The following is a 23034-nucleotide window of genomic DNA, read 5'->3' on the forward strand; positions in this document are numbered from 1 at the left end:
GGAGGTAGCGACGGCAACTGCACCGACGGCAACGACAGCTTTTTACCCCGATACACGGTGGCAGGGAGGCGGCGCTGACGGTGGCTGTATTTTTCCAGCTGCTTCTCCCCCCGACCTCTTCCGTTTCTCGCTCCTCCATCGAGACGGCGCTGGACTCAACAGCTCCGCTTTTATCCGGTGCTCGGAGCCTGCGCACTGAAGCCGCCTCAGCCCCTAGTGGGCGTCGAGTGACACCCTAACCGAGTTCACCCCGCTCCGGAGGCCAGACTGGGGGGGGGAGTGGGGGGGGGGAGGAAAGAACAGGACAGAGGTGGTTTTGGGAGTGGGAGAAAGTGCTTGCGGGGAGGGTGGGGGGGGGGTCTTTCCAAGGCCTACAGTCATCATCCTTCCACCCAGTAGTGTCGCGCCCAAGCTCACCCATATCCAGACTTGAGGGCTACTCAGGGAAAGGGGATAAAGAACCAATCCCATCAAATACCGAAACTTTCCCAAACCTTCGGTGAATTGTTGAATGCATCTGTTGTGAAATAGACGGAGATTCTGTCGACCGCTCTGCCTCCAGTTGGCTGTCTTCGAGCCTCCGTGGAGAGGCAACGACGGGCGGCAGCCCATAAGCAAAATGGCGGCGGGCAGCTTCGTCCCCTCCCCCTCTGCCCCTGCGGAGCGGGGCGGGCGGGCCCCGTGCACTTGCCGCCGCCGCGGCCGCCGCCGCCGCCGCGGCCGCCGCCGTCAGCCGCCATTTTCCCAGAGCGAGAGGCAGTGACACTGAGCGGGCGCAGGGGGCTGAGTCGGAGACGGTACCTGAGTTCGGAAGCGGCAAATAGAGGGGGCATAGACACTCTGAGCAGCCTCGCCATAGCCTCTGCGTTCCTGCTGACTGTCTCTGTGCCCCCTCCCCTACTCCTCGGTTGCTGGCGAAGAGGCTGAGCGCTGCTGTTTGGGGAGGGGGTGTGTGGAGCCGGCTCCTGTGTCTGCAGTGGCTGCTGTCGGGGGATCGTCTGACCGCGGAGGTGTGGAGAGACTCCTTGGGGGTCGAGCAAATAACGGGGTTCGGGTGTCTGGTGTGTGAACATCACAGGTCAGTGCCTGTCGTCTCCTTGGGAGTTCCTGGGGTTTGCGGGGTGGAGGGACGTGTGTTTCCAGGGGGAGGGGGGCTTTCTCATCTTTATCCTTACGGTGTGGGGGAGTCGACGTTGACTCAGGTGTCTCGGTGGGGGCTGGACGTTGCTTGTTTGATTCGAATATATCCTTTTTCCTCCTTTTCACTAGGAAGGGAGCATTATGGCGGGTTTTAGGGTTGGGGAAGGGGAAACTGGCAGTTAAACCCCCTTGAGAGTGGGAGTTAGGGAGGGGGCGCACTCGTCGCCGGCAGCGGGTTAGAGCCGCTTGGGTAAGGAGGTAGGTTTGTGACTGTTAGCAGGGTTTGTGTCGAAGTGGTCCCAGGAGCTGCCAGCTCTCTCCCTTTCCTCTACCGCATCTTGTTCAGGTGCTGGGAACCCGTATAGGCCCCATTTTCTTCTGCTGCTTCCATTTGTCGCTTGGCAGTCTCTGGTTTAATTTTCTCGTAAATACGAAGGGGGTGGAAAGAACGCCTCGGGTATATCCCTTTGTGGGAGAACGAGTCAGCTCCTCATCCTCTCCAGGAGAGGGTAAACCCGCCCCTGAGGTGGTCACCCCAGTACCCAGCCGTCTCAGGCTGCCCCCCGCCCCCTCCCCGCTTGCATTATCGTCACCCTTTACTGTAGCGGAGGCTTAGAAGCCACAATATGGCACATTTGAGGAAAGCTGATTTTGACCAAGGGATTGGCACAAACACTGTGGCAGCAGACACAGAAGAGAAACAAACGGTTCACTGTGCTAAACAGGGGAGGAGGAGAGAGCAAACAATCCGGAGGGCTCTCTCCATCGGCCTTAGCTCCTTAGAGATGCATTCTTGCTGGACTGTGTCTTACGAACGACACAGTTTAAAGTCAAGGGGGAAATCGCTATAGTTAGCTTTAGAGTAAGCCCCGTTTTGCCCGTTTCCCCTCACCTTTTAGAGATGTGAATAACATAAGGTGTTCGGAGTTCTGGAGACCTTGGAGAGAATTAAGTGCGGTGCATTCAGCTCTAGGCTGGAGACATCAATACCTAATTGGAAAACAGTCAGTTTTTTTCCTTTAATCTCCTAAATGGCCGGTAAAAAGTGAAATTTCCCTCTTTTGTCCTTTACAGATTCTAAAAATGGCGGCCCCAGGCTGATGTTGTGGTAATCTAATCAGCTCGGGTCCTCCACACCCCTTGCAGTGCGTTTGTCTGCAGCATATTACAGGCTTATTATGTTTACATGAAAAGGCTGGGCCTTTTTTCACCTCCCCAAACCGTTTACAAAGATGTGTCGATTTTACTGCAAATTGTAATGCTGTGTTTTAGTTGATTAGTTTTATGGGTTTCTCCTGAGAGACAAGTAAAATGACACCACGTTTTAAAAACTAAAAAGCACTCAGGTGTTTTTATTAGAAATTTCAGCAGTGAGGTCAGGTGCTCTTACATATAAAAAAATTATCAGGGGGCAAATAATAGTTTTTGTTTGGTTTAATCCAAGCGTTTTTCATTCAATAAGCTAAAGTAAATTAAAATATTTAGTAAGTGTGCAAGTACAGCCTATTTTGTAAGAATTGATGTTTTAATCTACAATAGAACGTTTCTCATTGAACTTTTGAACAATTTTGTGAATTTTGGTTTTTGTACTCTTTCAAATTAATTTTTAGGGAGCTGTACAAACAAGCCTAAACCTGTTACTTCACTGGGTGTGGAGATGCTTGTTCTTTTCACTATTATATTTTGCATCCATTTTCCCCATGTATTTAAGCGTTCCTTAGGAATTTTGTGAGTTGGTTGTGTGTTTGATAAAGTAGAGCTCTGTGCCTTGCTGCCCTGTAATTGTCTTATAACATACTGTCACAATTATGTAAGTAAAAAAGTACAGCTCTAGCTCTTGATACTGTTCCTTGCCAAACATGTCCATATATTTACTCGCTATGGGATGTGAAATTTAGTCTGTTTTAGTGGGACTTTAAATAAAAACCATATCGTAATAGGGCCTTGAATCTGGGCAGAGAACGAAATGATGTCACTCAGCTTTAAAAGTGTGAATGATTAGAATTCATCTGTCTAGTGGGAGGTCGATCTTTTTTGGCTTGAAGTAAGCAATGAGATATGAGTGGGTTATTAATGGTATTTAATGACCATTCTGATTGTGGAGCAACTGGAAGATGAGTGCCTTTCAATCCAGTACTACTTAAATAGGTTGGAGAGGGTCCACTCTCTAATGATTCTCTTATTCCTTTGTAAATTCTGCTCCAAAATATTTACAGTGAAATAAGAGAATTTATGAAGCTTGTGTGAATTAGACTGATAATTTCTAATTTACAAAATAGTAGAAATTAGCTTAGGGAGTTTCATCATGAAAGACTGAACACACTGCCTTGCTTAAAATCTTTGAAATGTTTTAAGATGAAATGTTGGTGGGTAGTGGGAGAGTTTGTGTAAGGATTTGGGGTCATTACTCATTTGTATTATGTTCTGAGTGAGCATTTCATTCAGATCCTCAACTGCTGTGTAAAGATTGCGCATTTATAGACTAAGTGATTAAGATCTGTGGGTTAAGATCAGAGGGTTGGTACTTTAAACTTACTACCTAATGTAGGAAATAAGTATACTCCCAGGAAAACTTGGTTTATGTAGTCATAGGAGGGAATGCTGTCTATACATGTATTTTTGTTGATCTTGACCTCGATCAAGTCTAGACATATAAGGCATTTGGATTTATTTGGCTTCAAAGAAACAATACAAAGTTGGAAATTATGAGAAAAGATGCCTTCACTTGTATGCGCTTTCTTCATACTGGCCTGTTTCATTGCTTTGAGGTTTGTTTCTTTTTGTTTTCTTTTGATATGTTTTTGGTCCCTGTAAGATGAGTCTGGCTTTTTATTTATGTTTGTATATTGCCCTTTATAAAAAACATGGTTGTAAATGTTTGCTTTTGATTCTTGTGTACTCCAGTTGACTATGTGTGTTTTGGATTGTCAAGGCAAATTTATTAAAAGGTGAGGCATAATTTTTGTTCACAGAGAGTTTTGAAACATTTGGCCCTTGGGGCAAAGCTAGTCAAATGGTCTTTGTTCTTAGGGTGGCTAAGTTTGAGGGATTAGTTGTTTATCTGTTTAAATGGATCTGTAGAAAATCATAACATAATTGGAGAGCAAATTTTATTTTTAGAGACTGTGTTTTGATCATGTTTCTTTTTTGTTGTCAGTATAAGTTACAGGATCCCTTTGATCTCAATTTAAGTTTAGAACCTTTACAGGGCTTCTCATTTCTCTTCAACTCTTTAGGTCTCTCTGATAACTCTTCTACAATTTTGCCTTGTCTATTTTCCTCACAGCTTCCAGCCATAGAATTTGTACCCTATATACTACAGTAAGCCCTAGGAATTCTTGACTCTAAAAATGAAAAAGTGAGGCAAAAAGCCAATTAATAAGTTAGGAAAAACGTCTCAGTACATACCATGGTGGTCTTAGTGAAATTGTAATTTATTAAGTTGATTTCTAAGAATAGTATACCCTTTTTAATGCATCAAACTCCTAAAGAAGCGTATGGTTTTATTTTTCAAAGTGTATTACTCTAATAGCTCTTCTTTTCTGGAAATTATTGCTGGGACATAAAATATGTACTATCACTGTGTGTTTAAAGTATTGAATAAAATCAACAGAACTTTGAAGAGCTATCAAAAAACTGCTTAAAGAATATTAGTATGGAATCTTAAGAAATGTTATGTTTGTTTTTAAAAGGTATTTTAATAATATATAATAGTGTCTGTATCCAAGGGAGTCATTCTTAGCAGATAGTAGGTGCTCAATTATTTGTTCAGTTTAAAGCTTTTGTTTTAAGTGAATATGTTTACATCTCAGATATTCAGAGTGATCAGGAACATTCCTTGTCATGTATTAGAATAAATGTTTAATATTTGTATTCTGCAAGGCTTTTTAATATTGAGTATAACATTTTTATTTTGCAATAAAGTTTTTTGTGTTGATTGGCAGAGTAACAAGACATACTATTTGAGATATTGCTGTGTAAATTTTATTCAGTTTGTAGGCTGGGTTTAAAATTGGAGTGGGCCCCCCCCCCCCTTTTTTAACTGCCTCTTTTGTAATGTTGGGAGGAGCCTCATTTTTTCTTAATATTAAAATGATACTATTTTTGTTACCTAACAATTTAATATGAAGAGCGTATTTGTGGTTGAAAACTATAGAGAAGGTAATCAGTCTTGTATTTCACTCGATATGTATTTTATTTTGATTTGAAATGAATTCTTGTGGACAGCTTATAAATCAAATTTTATTTTAAACTGGAAAGCCATATTTTATTGTTAGGTAAAATTTACATCCTTTTCAAATCTCATTGAGTTATTTACCAGAACTGTTTAAACTTTTAGGCGTATTGAATATTTTCCATGCAACAGGTCAGTCACAGAATTCGTTTTTGATGTGTTGCATTAAGATGTCATCAAAACAGACATCATGCTTTTTAATGAATAAATAATTGATTTACAATTTAGTGGATAAATAATTACACATCCAGAATTTTAAATTAAAATGTTTGCTTTTGCATTTTAAAACTACCTCAAATGTGAAATCTGGGTTTAACATGAGAAGCAAAATAAGTACAGCTTTCCTTATTCTATTTATACAACTGGAGAAGATTATGATTTTCTAGCAACTCTTAGATTGCTCAATTTAGAGTTAATCCAAACAAACATTTTTGGTTCTGAGGCTTATTATTGAGAGAGATAATACTGAGTAATCATACCTGTGTTATAACCAACATGGGTGCAGCATTTAAGGTCTGAGCTTGTAGCAGAAGCTAAGCGTATAATGTAACAGTGGGATTGAGTTAGTTTTAGATTGTGGTATTTATAATTTCAAGTTTACATAGTTATCTAACATTTTACCTGAGACCAGAAATTAAAAAAAAAAAAAACAACAATAACAACTTAAAGATTTATGTTGACTTTTATTCTCAAAAGGTATTTAAAACATAATTTTTATTTAAAGGCTTTAATAGAATTTACTATGATAAATTAAATAATTTAAACTTTAGAGTTAAATAGGTTTAATGTTTTCCATTTTTCTCATTGTTTGGTCTGTCAGGAGACGTTTGAGAAAGATACACCCTTCTAATATTTTTTCCCCCCACAGATTAATGAGGTGATAGTTTCCATTTTTGATTTTACAGAGAGATCTTTTGTATTCCTCATATTTTGTATGTCATTTAAAGAGAGACGGCTTTCTAGAATTTGAAAGCTCATTTCATCTTTAATCATGTGGCAAAAAACTCTTGATGTGAGAGATTTGAATGGTTAGGACTTTACTTTAGTAGCCATAAATTGATGAGGTTGGGGGCAGGTCTGATGTTAGTCTGATACATAGTAACTCTTCTTGAGAAAGTAAGATTGTTTCTTTGGGAATTGTTTGCATTTCTCCTTAAATGAAGCTGCCTAATTGGTTGAATTTGACAGGGCCTTATTACATCTTAGCTTTAAACTTCCACCTAAACACTATTTTTGAAGCACAGACAAAAGATTAATTTGAGTAGCTACTGTTTCCCTTGTTCCATTTATTTCTACTTTTCAAAAGCCTACTGTTTTAGAATTTGTTTGGATGCAAGGAACAGAAATCAGCTCCAGCTAGCTGAAGTAAACGTTTTGTTACAAGGCTGTAGGGAAATCTCACAGAACTTATTTGAAGAAAGTGCAGTTGGGCCTCAGAAGAATTGGCAAGGTGTCAGAGAGCCAGTATTCTCCATCTTGATCCCTCTAATTAGCTGTGACTGGTAAAGGAGATGGTAGTGGTTTGAGTTTTTATGGTGTGTGTGTGGGGGGGGGGGGGGGGTAGTTTCCTTGGATGGAGGGCAAGAGAAAAGCACCTCTAATTCATCTGAAAATAATTGCCTTTCCCCCAGATACCCAGATGTATCTGGGAAGATTTCTAAAATTAAGTATTATCAAACTGATGATTCTGTTTCTTAATTTTAAAATGCTATATTGCATGTATATAAATATGTATGTGTATGTTGACCAATTTCCCCAGAAAAACCAGGGTTTTCATTTTTGTTTTAATTTGTAATGTCAAACTTACAGGAAAGTTACATGAATGGTTTGAAACTTGCCTTATATCCTTCATCCAGATCCCCTGATTTTTAACATATTTTCACTATATACTATATTGGTCTCTCTGTACATGTTTTAAAAAGTTTTTGAAACATTTGGGAATATGTTGTATACATTGTGCCCTGTTAGAGCCCTTAATACTTAAGTATGCATTTCTTAAGAACAAGCATCCCTCCTTAGGTAACCAGAATGTTAAATTCAGGAGAATTAGCAGAGATGTAATACTTTTATCTAGCTTATTGACCATATTCCATTTTCATCAGTGGTCCCAATTATGCCCTTTATTAGTACTTTTTTTTTTTTTTTCTGGTACAATAGGTCTCTTTAGACTCCAATAATCTGGAAGAGAGTTCCTCAGTCTTTCTTTTGTCATGACATTGGCAGGCTAGTTATTTATCCAATTTCTCTCAATTTGGGTTTGTCTAAGGATTCTTCATAATTAAATTCAGATTTTGCATTTTTGGCTGGAATACTGGATAAGTAATAAGTGTTGTGTTTGTTTTTATTATCTGGAGGTACTTGATGTTTGTTTGCCCACTACCAGTATGTTCATTTTGATTGCTTGCTAAGGTATTGAGTAGTTTCTCATTTTGCCATTATTAAGTAATTCCTAAAGAGATATTTTGAGATTGTGTAAATATTCTGTATCTCATCAGACTTTCCTCTCCTAGATTTAGTGTCTATTGATGATTCTTGCCTGAGTAAGTTTTTACTCTGATGACTGCACATTTACCAAGGTTTTTAGTTTGTGGTTTGTTTCAAGGTAATTGGCATTATGGGAGTTTTCCTTTTTGGTTTTTCTGTAATGCATATAATTTGATTTCATAATCACAACAATAAATTAATTTTAAGTAAGAAAAGTATAGATAATTTTGATAGTATTGATAATATTCCTGCACAGTGTTCCGTACAAATGGGATTTAAAATAGTTTCTCGAATTTGGTCTAATTTTAAATTCAGAACATAAAAATTAAGTACTTAGATTGGTAGTTTTTTTTTTAAATGGTGTAGTTCCATGTCCTTGTTTAATTTTTAGAGTTACTGTTATATGAACCTTGAGTTACAGTTTATGATTTGCTCTTAGTGCTACCAATTTGATTTCTAAGGCAAGGCTGAAAATACTTATTTTAATTGTGCTGTTTCTTTTCCTCCATTTAAAAATTCTTCCTTCGTATAATTTTTTACAAGTAAAGTATTTTTTTTTCTGAAAACACTGAGACTGGTTCTTCATTTACATATATACAAGCCAGTACTTGTTAAGAAGGCGTTGGTAAGGTGGTAGTACAGCAGAGCATCAGACATCTGCAACTCTTAGGACAAGCGGTGTATGATCTTTGGAACCTTATAGTGAGAGAAATACGTACTCCTCAAAAAGTTCAGAAGGGCAAGAAAGGGACAAGAAACAGAAAAAACACATTTATACTTTGATTACATTTTGATGAGACTTATCAACTTGGCATATTTCCTTTCAGTGATAGCAAAATCTTGGTAATGAATTTGGATGATAATTTGAATGTTATACTGATTCAGGTTCTGGAAAACATATTGAATGAAAATTATTAATTTCTTTGGAAATTTTCAGACTAGGAGAAGGAAAGTGGTGTAAACATTTGCAGAGTGGGGATTTAATCCTATAAAACTTCAAATTCCCTTCTGAGAAAATTAAGGTGGTATTTCAGAATAGTGAGAATTAATAAAATGATACAGTGGATTTGAAGCATTTTAGAGGTACTTTGTTGATTTAAAACTTCTTTGAGTCAATTGTATACAACTGCATTAAGAGAAAGCTTATTTGTAGCATTACCAAATCTTGTCCTGTTGTTTTAAAAAAGTATAGAGTGAAAAGGTGCAAAAACAAGTCCCATGATGAATTAGAAGATTTTCTTTTAGGCCCAAATCCCCATTGTAGACATGTAAAATATCACCATGTTGACTAAAGAACCTAGAGTTAGAATTAATGTGTGAGATCTTTTCTTTAAATAGTCTTACTGTGTGACCCAGGGCCCACATGTATCGTTTACATGGAGTGCTTATTGTATTGTGCTTATATTAGTTAGATATTACATGAATCAGAGATAAGTGAATGTGAAGAGAGAATTGTTTAGACGAAAGCTTAATTAAAGCTTAGCTTAGCTTTAGAAAGCTTAGCTTTGGAAAACTTGATAAAGGCAAATTAATTGCTGAAGAAAATTGTCAAGTTAGGTATTGGTAAGACAAAAGATTATGGGGAAAAATAATACAAATCTAGAAGGACGTCTGCATTCACATTGCTCCATAAGTGTCTAGGTGATTTCTTACCTTGGAATAATCTAAAACCAAAAACCATGGATAATGCATTCTAGATATGGTTTATGCAAGAATGAGAACCCAGGATTCAAATAATAAGAGCCATATCCATTTTTTTTTTAAGAGCCATATTCAAAAAATATTTTGGCTTGACCCAAAAATAATGATGAATGATATCCTAAATTAAAAATACATGTTTATATTATATATACATATATTATATATGTATTACATACATGTATATAGACATGTGTTATATATACAATACAATTATAAATATAATTGTATTACATATACAATTTGTGTGTGTATATGTATATACAAATATATATACATATACAATCTTTCATTATTCTCTATGTTAAATGATGGACTTTGAACTCATGAATTTCTAGTCCCTGGGTTTCCCTGGTAGCTCAGCTAGTAAATAATCTGCCCGCAATGCAGGAGACCCGGTTCGATTCCTGGGTAGGGAAGATCCCCTGGAGAAGGGTTAGGCTACACACTCCAGTATTCTGTGGCTTCCCTGGTGGCTCATTTGGTAAAGAGTCTGCCTGCAGTGTGAGAGACCTGGGTTCCATTCCTGGGTTGGGAAGTCCCCTTGAAGGAGAGCATGGCAACCCACTCCAGAATTCTTGCCTGGAGAATCACTATGGACAGAGGAGCCTGGCAGACTGCAGTTCATGGGGTCACAGAGTCAGACATGACTTGAGCAACTGATAAAGCACAGCACACTTTTTATATGTAAATCTAGATTTCTCTGTATTTAATCCAAAAGAGGATGGATCTTACAGTGTTCTGTAACTTTCTTTTTTTTACTTAGTATCTTGGAGATGTAAAAATGTTCTTTCAGAATTAGACCCTGGTTTGTCCAGTGGGGTTTATAGGACCCTCGCTAAATGAAATGACAGATTCTGGAATTTAACAGATACACTGACATGTTAAGATCAAGAACCCTTGTTATCTTGTGAGATTTAAATTGTACTTTTTTTTTCTTTTTTAAGGACCTTTCTATCTCTGATAGTATTATAAACTAGATTCATTTAATGGCAAAGAATTGAATGCCCTCTGTATGGAAGCATCATGGTAGCTACTAAGTTTGGCTTGCTGATCTTGTACATATTTCCTATGGAAAGTAACTGATGATTGTGTTGGCTAATGTCCGTGGGATCAGTTTGTGTGGTTTTCAAATTTCAGCCTGTGTGATATTTAATCTAGAGTGATGGAGATTTTAAAAGACGTTCTGCTTATATGTATAGCCTAAACTATCACTTAAAAGAAGCCTCTTGTGCACTAAAGTAAGTGGTTCATTATGGATTTGGGGGAAAGTATTTCTAGTTCAGTCCTTGACTTTACATAGTAATTTCTTTCTCCATGTTCAGATGACTTTTATAAGAGTGGCTGATCAGCTCAGTACATGTGGATTATTTTTTGTTTATATGTAATCTTTTCCATGAAGATCTTTACAGTGAAATTTGAAAGTAAAAGTGGATGTAGCCTGTCTTTTAACAAATAATACTAGTCACTGTAGCACTCGTATTTACCAACTTTGTTCTTAATTTTTGTTTTCCTCTTTACTGCAAACTTTCTCAGTGAGTATATGCCTCTAAAAGCATTCCTGATAGAGATTTAGATGTTAGTGTCGATTTATTTTTGAGGGTGAAATGCATAGACTTTTTCTCTAAGCTTCAAATGTCTAGTTGTAATACACTAGTCTTCCATTTCTAGATTTTGTTTTTAAAGTATGAAGAGGAGGAAGTTGATCTTTGAATACTGTAAGCTCTGGAATCAGAAGACTGGGAAAAATTCCATAAAAGTAAACAGTTTAAACATGGAAAGTATTTTCCCTTTTTTTATTCATTCTCTTGCTGACTTTGTAGGTTGTTAAATACTTAGAAGTTAAGGTACTCCTTTTTAAAAAATACGCTTATTTGGCTGCACCGGGTCTTAGTTGTGGCATGGGATCTTTTATTGTGGCATGCAGGCTACTCTCTGGTTATGGAGCTCGGTCTCAATATTTGCTGCACGTGGGCTTAGTTGCCCGTGATATGTGGGATCTTATTTCCCCAATGAGGGGTCAAACCCAAGTCCCTTGCATTGGAAGGCAGGTTCTTAACCACTGGACTACCAGGTAAGTCCCAAAAGTCCTCTTACTTTATACTTAAGATTTTGATAGTAAATATTTTAAACTCTTTCACCATGTATTTATTTTCTTTCACCATTTATTTATTTTTTATCAATTTGATCTTAAAAAAATTTTTTTAAATTTATTTTTGGCTGCACCGGGTCTTCATTGTTGCATGCAGGCTTACTCGAGTTGCAGCGAGTGGGGGCTACTCTGTTGCAATGAGTGGGCTTCTCATAACAGTGGCTTCTCATTGCAGAGCATGGATGCCAGGACATGCGGGCATCAGTAGTTGTAGCACATGGGTTTAGTTGCTCTGCAGCATGTTGAATCTTCCCAGACTGGGGATTAAACACATGTCCCCTGCATTGGTAGTCAGATTCTTAGCCACTGGACCCTCAGGAAATCCCATCATTTGTTCTTTCATGTGTTTTTTCACCATTTGAGTGGCCTTGATACTCAATAGAATTTTGACTGGAATTAATTAAATTATCATTGAATTGGAAAATATAAACTTCATGGCTTTAATTCTCAGAGGCACAACACTAATGTCCATAAATGAGTATCTACAGTGTATTTATGTATCTGATTTTCTCTGTGCAGCAACTCTGCAATGTAGATCTTTCACTGATTTTTCATGAGAGACCTAGAGAGACTGAGCCGAGGGTCACAGAGCTAAAGAGTGATCAAGAATTTTAAGTCATTTGGAAATCATCATAGCTTTCCATTAATCCTTAAAAAAGACTAGTTCTTGACAAGGTAATGAGAGTATACAAATTATTAATCCAAGGCAGTTACTTGAGAAAACTACTCTTAAGATACCCTTGATCATATTAGATTGTCATAACTCATTTCAGGTGTCTCAAGGACAACTTAATTTTATACATTACTCATTTCCCAGCACATCGAATAGTATTGAGAAAGTATATATGCTCAATAAGTATGTTAAATGAATGAATTTGCATTTATACTTATTATGTTTTGAAATAACAGAATAGTTGCCATGATGTGGATAGGGGGAGTGCTTAACACTCAAGATTTCTTCTATTGTTTGGAGACAAAGTACTCAACTTGATGGTGATAAGCTGTAAGGGTTGATTGTTGGAAATTATTCAGATGATGACGATGATTGGTGGAGGTGGGCATGAAAATTGAGAAAGAGTAAATCTGAAATACTGGGGAGACATAAAAGACTGGGTGACTAAATTGACTAGAGAAAAGAAGGATTAAAAATAGAACTGGGAGAATAGAGTACTAATAAAAAGAATGGAATGGAAGAAGATAATATGAAAAGATTCTGTTAGAAAGTTTGAATTTTGCAGTGATGGCAGGTATTTGAATTAATGGCTAGGAATAGGGAATCAGGAATGAATGGTTAAATACAAGATTGGAGACTAATAATGGGGAAGATTGAACCTTAAAGGACAACCACATTTTCGAGTAATAAGGAAAAAAGAAGCAATTAAAAAAACAAACAAAAAAAAAATGTTTCCAGAAGGAAATCAATCACTAACATTCTTCAGTGGCAGAGTTTTTGTTTTTAAGATATGTTCATCTAAAAAGGGAGGAAGGGATTAAATGTGTTAAAGAAAGTGTGGTTTAAACAAGAATAACTTAGGTGGGACTTCCCTGGTGGCTCAATGGGTAAGAATCTGCCTGCCAAGGCAGGAGACAGGTTTGATCCCTGGTCCAGGAAGCTCCCACATGCCTTGGAGCACCTAAGCCTGAATGCTACAACTGCTAAGCCTGCACTCTAGAGCCCGAGTGCCGCAGCTGCTGAAGCCTGAGTGCCCTAGAGTCCATGCTCCCCAGCAAGAGGACCCATCGCAGTGAGAAACCCACGTGCATGACTAGAGAAGAGCCGGTGCAGCAAGGAAGACCCAGCACAGCCAAAAACGTAAAAATAATTTTTTTTTAAGAAAGAATAGCTTAGGTGATGTCTTAGCCACTTTGTTCTAAGCTTTGAGAGCTAGATCCCTCTCTCAGATGTAAGTATCTCAGGTCTTGCTATAGAGTGAAGTAGATAATCTGTATATCTAACACTTAAAAGTGTGTCAGAATATAAACCAGTGGTTAAAAAATGTAAGAAATATATTCTTCGGGAAGTTAAGAAGGGAAGAGATTAGTATGTAAGAGGCCTTATAGCTGTAACAGTTTTTTGAGTTAACCTAGTCACATTATTGTTTACAGATGAGGAAAACAGTGATCAGGAGGTTGATCTGTTGACAAACTTAAAGCTAGGTTGTGGCAGAGATGTCAAAGTTGGGAAGTTGAGACCTCAAGAAAGTGTTGATACTTAAAGGATCCTGGAAGGTTTAATAATATTTTTATTATTGGGTGGGATGGATATAAATACAGGAAAGTGAAAGAGAATGAGCAAGGATATGGCAACAATCACAAAAAGACTGGCATAGTCAGTGGATTTATATATTGGAATATTAGAATGGAACAAGGTAACCTGATAATGCCAAGATTAGGAACCAGTTATTAGTGTGAGCTATTATGCTTTTTTAAAAATACTTTTTTAAAGAGGGCAAAATTAGGAAACTAGAGTGGGCTTTGAAGTATATTCAGTATTTAAGCAAATGTTCTAAAATAGAACACTGAAGCAGATCCTTTATATATATATTTTTAAGATCACATCCAGACCTACTTAATCAGAATCTCTGGGGTGAGGCCTACACATCTGTTATCTTCAACTCCTAACCCCATGTGTATGAAAAGGGGCATTTTGTGGATCTATGTTTGAGAATCACTGATTTAAAGGTCAAGTCAGAATAGGAAGAGCAACTACTTAGAAAATTATTCTGCTAGCCTAGTCTAATAGAATAAAATGTAGACAGTAGGATCAGAAAGATTTGTTCAAATCCTGTTAATTAGATTTGATGCACATTGTTTTTATATAGGGAAATGAGAGGATTCAAGTCTCAGTCTAAAAGAAAAGACTGAAAGTAGTGATAGGAGGCATACTTAGTTCATGAAGAGTGAGAACATTGTTTTGCTTTAGAGTAGGATAAAGAATGAGAGAATAAAATTATTGCCAACTTTGTTTCAGTCAAAAATATGCCCTTTCCTGATGACATACTTTTTGTAGGCTAAAAAAGCGAGAATGAACCAGCTTGATAGTCTGTATAGGTTGAGAGACTGAAGATAAATGCAGGACTTTTATTGTTAATTTTGATTTTTAGTTGTTATACCCTAATTAAACTACTTTTTTTATGAGTGCTTTTGTTTTTTGCCTTTGATAAGAGAATTCACCAATGAAATAAGTTTTTCATGTCACATGTTGACTTAGTATTTCCTTTTAGCTAATGATTTTCAAACTATTCTCCAGGAATTCTTAGGTTTTTAATGAAACTTAACTGGTAGGTGGGAGGATGTGCAGGCAGGGACATTTCCCTGCCACCCTGTTTAACCATAGACTTAGCAAATGATGAAGTGAAAATGTTTGCTGTGCCCATTAGCAAGTATCATTAATCACTGTGGCCTCATTAATCACTGTGGCCACCTCCCATTTGTATGTGGCTGTAGCCTCCTTGACACAACACTTGAAGTTGATGCTGGCAATCATTGGGAAAAGCATAGGAGATTAAAACTGTCTTTTATCCTAGAATAAAAATAGATGATTAGATTTTTGTGTAAGATTTTATTTGCAGGAAAGTTTCCATCAGTACTCAACAATCGAAGGTCACAATTTTAATGTCACTTAAATATTTTTAAATTTTGAGGTGATTGTAGATTCACCTGCAGTTGTAAGAAATAATAGAAATTCTTAGTGTCTTTTCCCTGGTTTCCCTCAGTAGTAACCTCTTGCAAAACTGTAGTACAGTATGAGCACCATATTGACATTGAGTCACACGTTATGTTCAGATATCCCGTTTTACTTGTCCTTGTGCGTGTGTATGGTTCTTTTCATTTTTACCACAGGTAGATTCCTGTCTCCACCACCACAGTTAAGATACAGAACAGTTTTATCATTGCAAGGATCCCTGGTGTTACTCTCTTAATATTAATGCCGCACTAGTCTGTTCTCCATTTCTATAATTTGTCATTCAAGAATGTTAGATAAATGAAATTATACAGTATATGTGACATTTTGGGGATTGACTTTTTTTTTTAATGAGCAGTTTCTTTGAGATTCATCCAAGTTGTTGCATGTATCTGTAGTTCATTCCTTTATATTTTGCTAAGTAGTGTTATTTTCCCATTTCGTAGCTACCACATAGAACATGCAGGTTCAGACTTTTCCTTTTAAATCTACAGAACATATTGTCTCTCATTTTCTTTTGTTTGCTTCCCTGTTTTCTTTTATTATCTCAATCCCCAGCTCTGTTAGGACTGTTGGGAGCACTGTTTTAAAATTACTGTTGTAAATAACAATGGTTTTTCTTTTTCTAACTGAAGGAAGGTTTAGAACTCATTGAAGTATGTGGTAATGAGTATACTACTCATTACTTTTGTACATAAAAATAAGATATTAAGGAATTGGGAAGATGTGATTCTTAAATTTAAAGATATATTTTTCTTTTGTGTTTTATATCAAGTGGTACATTCTAAGTAGATAGTCGTGGGCCACATGGCAAGTAGAAAGTAGGATTAGGTAACAGTTTAGAATGAAATACTTTTGTTACTTACATACTGGAGTATGAACAAAGACTAAACTCATTCTGAGAACAGTTTGTGCATTTACAAAGTATAAAGTTGTACATTTATACCCGGAGACTCTAACCAGATGCTAATCACTGAATTGCATAAAGGCTGAATTTTACTAGATTTTACATTAGAGTTTAGCGATATCCAACACTTTAAGGAATGAGGAACACTTTTAAAGTAATAGCATGCATTAAAAAACTGGATAGTATTGAAAATGTTTTAATTCAAGGTTGTTTTAGGGTGGTAATAGAGGAGTATACCAGTAGTTGGACAGGTTGAAGAATTGGTGTATAGAATAGCTTCTCCAGACCCTGTTAGAAAGAGTGGTACCCCAGACAGATAGTTCAGTATATCATATTCACTATCAACATTTCTCATCATTATAGTATATTTGTTACATTCTGTGAACCAACATTGGCACATCATTAACAACCAAAATTTACACTAGGGCTCACTCTTTGTATTTGTGTTGCTTTTTTTTTTTTTTTTTGAGCTCTTCGAATCTCTAGTGAGCTAAAGATAAGGTAAACTGGGTTGCAAGGTAAGCTATCGTGGAGTACTGCCAAATATTAACTGATTTTAGAAAGTCCCTCGTTCTTAACTATAGGGGTGGTCTGGTGCTTATTGGGAAGTATCATGAGGGCTGGCATTGGCTTATTCTTTAAAGAATTTAATCTTATTAAAGCCAATCTTGTTTTGACAAAAATTTTGTACAAAGGATTTCAAGGGCCTTTGCCTAGTTATTTTAACCATTACTCTGTACAGGTTTTTATTTTAAGAAATTAATTGAAACAGTATGTTTAGAGTTTGTAATAAAGAGGTTTGACTGTTAGCTTTTTAAGTGCAACTACTGTCACAGTCTCTGAATTTGCAGTTCATTACCAGAAGCATCCTTTCTCTTTTACTGACAAAAATGGACTCTAGAATAGATCAGAAATTCCTAATAGTTTGATTGACTTTTACAAGTATAATAGCTGAGAATTGTTCTACAATACTTTTTAAAAAAAATTATCACTATGGTTTATTATAAGATACTGAATATAGTTCCCTGTGCTGTATAGTAGGACCCTGTTGTTTATTTTATATACAGTAATTTGTATCTGCTAATCCCAAACTCCTAATTTATTCCTTTCCCACCTCCCCTAAATTTGTTTATGTCTATGAGTCTGTTTCTGTTTTGTAAATAAGGTCATTTGTATCATATTTTAGCTTCCACATATGCCATACGGTCCAATACTTACCTTTTAAAGACTTTTCCTAAATATTTAATTCCTAGAAATGTTATCTGGTAATCATAGCTTATACTTAACTGAATGCCACACAGAATCCTTGAAACAGTCCAGAAATATGTTCTGTGATTATTTCTATTTACAGATGAGAAGCTAATGCTTCAAGAGAATAAGTAGCCATTATTAATAAGTGGCAGAGTATGAAAACTAAAGAATTGCTAATTTGATACTGAATTTAGTACTAAAATATATAGTGAAACTCTGTGGAACTCTCATATAGAAACAGAAACTGTGTTTTTTGAACATTGAATTTTATATATAGGTTTCCATTTTTCAAGTAGGTCCATCTATCTGCATTAATCCTGACTACCAGAAGAAAGATTTTTCTAAATAAAGTTTATTTGCACCAAAACTATCATAGTGCAAGTTGAATTGATGAAATTTTTTATCTCTAGAACAAAATTGTTATCAAAGGAGACTCAAGTTAAAATTCAACTGGTTTGATAGGTGGTCTTTGCTTAATATAGTTTTGTATAAGGAATTGAATATACTTACGTATATACATTGTTGCTGTTTAGTCACTAAGTCATGTCTGACTCTTTGTGACCCATGGACTATACCAGGCTCCTCTCTCCATTCTTCCCAGGCAAGAATACTGGAGCAGGTTGCAGGCGGATTCTTTTCCACTGAGGCACCAGGAGTAATCTCAGATTTGGAGCCTGGTTTCCTTAACTTTCGGGTTGTTTTCAACACACTAGCAAGGCATGTGTTTGTTCCTGAAAATAATAGGAAATTTGAATATTTTTATCTTTCTTGTGAATGCTTTGTACTGTCACCAAAATACTCTTTTAAGCACAGATTTTAGGCTTTGAGCCTGTGCGTCTTTACTAATATTTCATAGTGTTTTAATGCATTGTTGTGGGATAGGTGTAAGTTTATGAAGTAGATGAGGTTTGTGGCGGGGGAGGGGGGGAACTAAGTAGATTTTATTAACTGTTATTTAATGAGCCAGAATAAATATAGTCCAGATGTTCTGCAGTCAAACACTTACATAGTTATTTAATTTCTCTTCTTTTTGAGAGAGGCAGTTGTCAGTTTCTCCCCCTCTAGCTGTAAATTCTAGATTATTTATATTACCAGTCATCTGGCAAATTTTAATTTCAGGGAAACTAGTGTGTAGGTTCTAGAGACACCATTAGGGTTCAAAACTTGATTCTTCTAATTTATTATCTGTGGAACTTTGGATAAGTTTAACCTCTCTGCCTTATCTGTAAAATGGGGATAATAAATGTACCTATGCCATAGGCTCATTGTGAGGATTAAACATTGAAAACACTCAGTATTTATCATCACTTGTATCATTATATCATTATTATAACCTGTTTTCAGGACATTTGAGTGCTCTTGGAGCACTGTACTGATACATTAACCCAGTTGGAGAAATATATAATTGATTCTGTTAGGTTTTTAGAGTCTGATATTTATCTGTCATTTTGATTATCAGGAATTATCTGTTAATGTATGACTAAGATTTAAACTCTAAGATCATCAGCCTAACCTACCTCCATTTATGGTTGAAGCCCACAATAGTGAAATGAGGTGCCCAGAGTTTCATAGGCAGTAACTTGGTATTAGATTTTTATCAACTAGGATTCTTTTTTATTAGTCAACAGCTGTAAATAAAATTAAAATCTTATATGAATAATAAGGACAGTTTAATTTCTGATTTATAAGGAAATCTCAGTTATGTGGCCTCATAATTTCTTGCAAGTTTCTTTGTTTCCTTTCTATTAGTAATTGAGCCCAAAATTCACCCGCTTATTCTCTTAGTGTTACATGTCCAAAGTGTCAACATGGATCTAATTTTACATGTTTATTGAGTTCTATCTATGTAAAGTATTTATTAAGGACTGAAAGATAATAATAAGTGAGCCATTCTTCAAAGAGATTGTGTTAAATTGAGCTGGGCCCTTTATTTGTAATTTTAGGAAAAAAATTGTCCTTATTTTCATCCTTCTTGCCTGTTTGGTATCATGTTCATCTTTTCAGTGTTTTTTGTTTTCTGGACCCTTTAACTGGGGTTGCAGCCTCAGTTCTCATTTGTTTCTCTTGTTTTGTCTGCGCCACACAGCTTTGGGGTCATAGTTCCCTGACCGGGATTGGGCTCATGCCCTCCACAGTGGCAGCACAGAGTCCTAACCACTGGACTACCAGGAAATTCTTTGTAATACTGTCTTCCCAGTTTCTTTCCAGTTTGATTTGGTAGTTAGCACGGTTTCCTTTGCTTCTGTTTGTATTCATCTATATTAAAGAGTGAAGAATAAATTTATCATTTTAAGAATTAGCTGCTGTCTTTATGAATCCCTTTGGTTATAGGTTCCATGTTAGAAGTACTATGTATACTTTTATGCCATTAATAAATAGCTCAATACTCCTATGTTCACTTGGTTTCTAGGTCTATTCTGGATAGCAGGTTTTGTGAAGACCTGTATTCTTTCTTGGACCTCAGATTTACCAGACATCTCATGGTATTTCCTTTTATATTATTTCTTTAATGGCTGCCACTTATTCTCAATATATTTTGTATATATTTAACTTGTCAGTTAGGTAAACCAGGTTTTTGATTCACATATAAGATATGAAGCCTTTGTGGTAGTTGTTTCGATTGTTGAATTGTTTTTCTCTAGTTATGCCTGTGTTATAAGCTCACATCTTTTCTACATCTGTATACTGTATTGTCTTTTCTTATTTTTGAAGACACAGTGATCTGACCCTAATGAATTTATGATTTAAGTACCAGCTGGATTTTTAAGCAGCATGAGTTTTTTGGCTATGTAGTTTTTGATATTAATGAATATAGTGAAATATTTGCCATTTTTATGATCTCAATAGATATGACTTTTTGCCTTCTGACCTCTTGTGAGTAAATTCTGATATCATCTTCTCTGCTGAATCAAACTCAAGCGTCTGTGGTTCTTTTACAGATGTAATGCTGTGTTTATCCTGGGGATGAGCTTCTGTGATTTTAGAAGAGAGGTGCATTTCTGGAAAAGGTGTCATGTGGTTGTTCTTATAGCACTTACTTGCATAGGTTGACAACTCATTTGATTAATGAGACCAGAGCTGCATTTTCATCGTGGGTGCTCTAATTCATTTACCTGTTCTTTGTAGAGTGCCTGTTTCATTCTGTGCACTGTGCAGGATTTGAGAGAGAGGCAGTAATGACACAAATATAAACTATTGTCTGAAATAGGTTTTTGTGGCATGCTCTTCACTGTTAATTAAAAACAGCTCAAATATAGTGTTAAATATTGAAGATTGTATATTTATGTAAAAATGAGCTGTATGTATGTATGAATGTATGTATTAAATACATACTCAAATAGATTGTTGTAGATTCGAAATGCTACTCAGCTACCTAAAAGAATACATAATTATTTGATTTCTGTTTTGCAGTTTCTGCCTCTGGTTAAAAAAAAAAGCATACAACTATATATTTAGCAACATACACCTAAAAGATAAGGTTTCCTATGAGGCAAGAGATCAGCTGAGCTGAAGAAGGCTTCTACCAACTAGATGCTACCAACAAGGAGAAATTTTTTAACTTGTAATTGTTCTTAGCTCCAGGTCTTCAGCATTTTAAAGAAATACAAAATAATATAACATTTGATTTATATATTGCTTGCATTTTATCATTTAGAAATTTTATAATTTTATAGCTTTGTGCAGGTTAATAAATACAGCTTTTTATGAAGTAATTCTAAAACAGTCCCACGTGCAGAAAAGCAGATAGGGCCGTTGTTTTTAGAGGATAATTTTAATTTGTTGAAAACTGTAAAATCATAGCAAATGGTGAACTATAACTACATACTTTATTTTTAAAAACTATTAGAAGATTCTCTTTAAATGAGAACTTTTTTGGTTATGAAATAAGAGCAACTCTTATGTGACTACCACTTAATGATTGCTAAATATGCATAATGCAGTGTATGAAATGCTTTACAGTCATTTTTTTCATTTTTTTTTTTTTTCACAGAAACTGTGTGAAGCTGTATCCCCATTTTATAAACAGAGAACCTGAAGCTTAGAATGGTTAAATAACTTGTCTAGCTCACACATCTACTGTTAGAGTGTTAGAGATAGGTTCCAGTGCTTACATTTTTAACTTTCAAGTGCAATTGCCTATTATTGTATATTTTTATTATAACTTATAATCTAGTAGCTCTTCCCCAGTTATATACTGTTTAAAAGTAAAGGCTAGTTTTCTTGGAGAATTCAAACCACTGTTACCTTATTTCACTATTTTGGTATTTTTTTTCCCCATAAAATATGAGCTCACAATCTGTATCATCTGTGAAACAGGAATTAACCTGAGTAGATATTCTCAAACTTACTTGTAAAAATTAAGGGTAAATAAAGAATTGCTATTTGAAGAAATACTTGTCTTCAGTATTTCAGGTATAACATGAGAGGGACAGTTTGGACTCTTTCTTGTTTATATGATTATCTGCTTTGTTCCAAGTTGTACTGTATCATTGCTGAAGTATTTTAAGTAGATACTTCACACACACAACATACAGCAGGTGTTTTGGGCTTCCCAGGTGGCTCAGTGGTAAAGAATCCATCTACCAATCCATCTACCAATGCAGAAGACGCGGGTTTGATTCCCGGGTTGGGAAGATCCCCTGGAGGAGGAAATAGCAACCCACTCCAGTATTCTTGCTGGGAAAATCTCATGGACAGAAGAACCTGTTGGGCTACAGTTCATGAGGTCGCAGAGAGTCAGACACAACTGAGCACGCATGCACAAACAATGAATTTAAATTGGAAAAATTGATATTGAAGCTGAATATATTTTCTTTACTATGGTAAATTTCTTTAAACATAATTCAAGTATGTTAGTTTTCTAATTGTATTAGGGATCATTAACTCATGGAAGAAAACTGGAGAAATAGAGAAACTCCCTTAGTATACATATATTTATGTAGAATAGAAAGTGACAACCACTGTAAAACAATTTTATTACAAATAAAATAGCTTTTTTAATACAGAGACAGTAGAGTAGAATTGTTTCAAATTCTGGTTTTATCCCTTAAACCGAGCAGCTTTGGTTATGTTATTTATCCATAGTTACTTTTGAATTCTTTGGTGGTAAAATGGAGATCCTTACTTGAGTTGTGAGGATTAACTAGATTATCCATGTAAAAGCTTAGTATGGTGCTTAGTTCACAGTAAGTACTCAAATGTTTGTTAGTTTATTGTTAGATCATTCACTTAACCAGGAAGCCTTATTTTTGGAAAGTGCTTTAAGAAATTCTGTCTCATCATTCAAAATGAATAATATTTCTTGGTTCCTTACTAAGCAATATGCCTTAGTAATCCCACTTATGGCACCCTAAATTCATTCCCTGAGGAAGATTATGATTCAGAAACTTTTCTTTGGAGCATAATCTCATAACTTAATTCCAGAAAAATGAACAAAATAGAGACTCCCTGAGCAAATTGCACTGATACTGATATTTTAATAA

The 23034-nt window shown here is 36.0% G+C and overlaps 1 protein-coding gene across 5 annotated transcripts in view; it reads left to right on the forward strand.

Moving 5' to 3' along the window:
• The first annotated feature begins 730 nt into the window (after nt 1-730).
• KMT2E (lysine methyltransferase 2E (inactive)) overlaps nt 731-23034 on the forward strand; it is a 93694-nt gene continuing 71390 nt past the window's right edge. For 2 of the 5 annotated variants that reach the window (XM_061165194.1, XM_061165198.1), the window contains exons 1-2: nt 731-1078; nt 19962-20034. The gene's annotated coding sequence lies outside the window, so the exon portion shown is untranslated. Of the gene's footprint in view, nt 1079-19961; nt 20035-20490; nt 20560-21542; nt 22375-23034 lie in introns of all 5 variants that reach the window. The other 3 variants (XM_061165196.1, XM_061165197.1, XM_061165195.1) reach the window with 3 other exon arrangements.

The sequence above is a fragment of the Dama dama genome, chromosome 18, assembly GCF_033118175.1.
Source record: "Dama dama isolate Ldn47 chromosome 18, ASM3311817v1, whole genome shotgun sequence".
In the NCBI taxonomy this organism is placed as follows: Eukaryota; Metazoa; Chordata; class Mammalia; order Artiodactyla; family Cervidae; genus Dama; species Dama dama.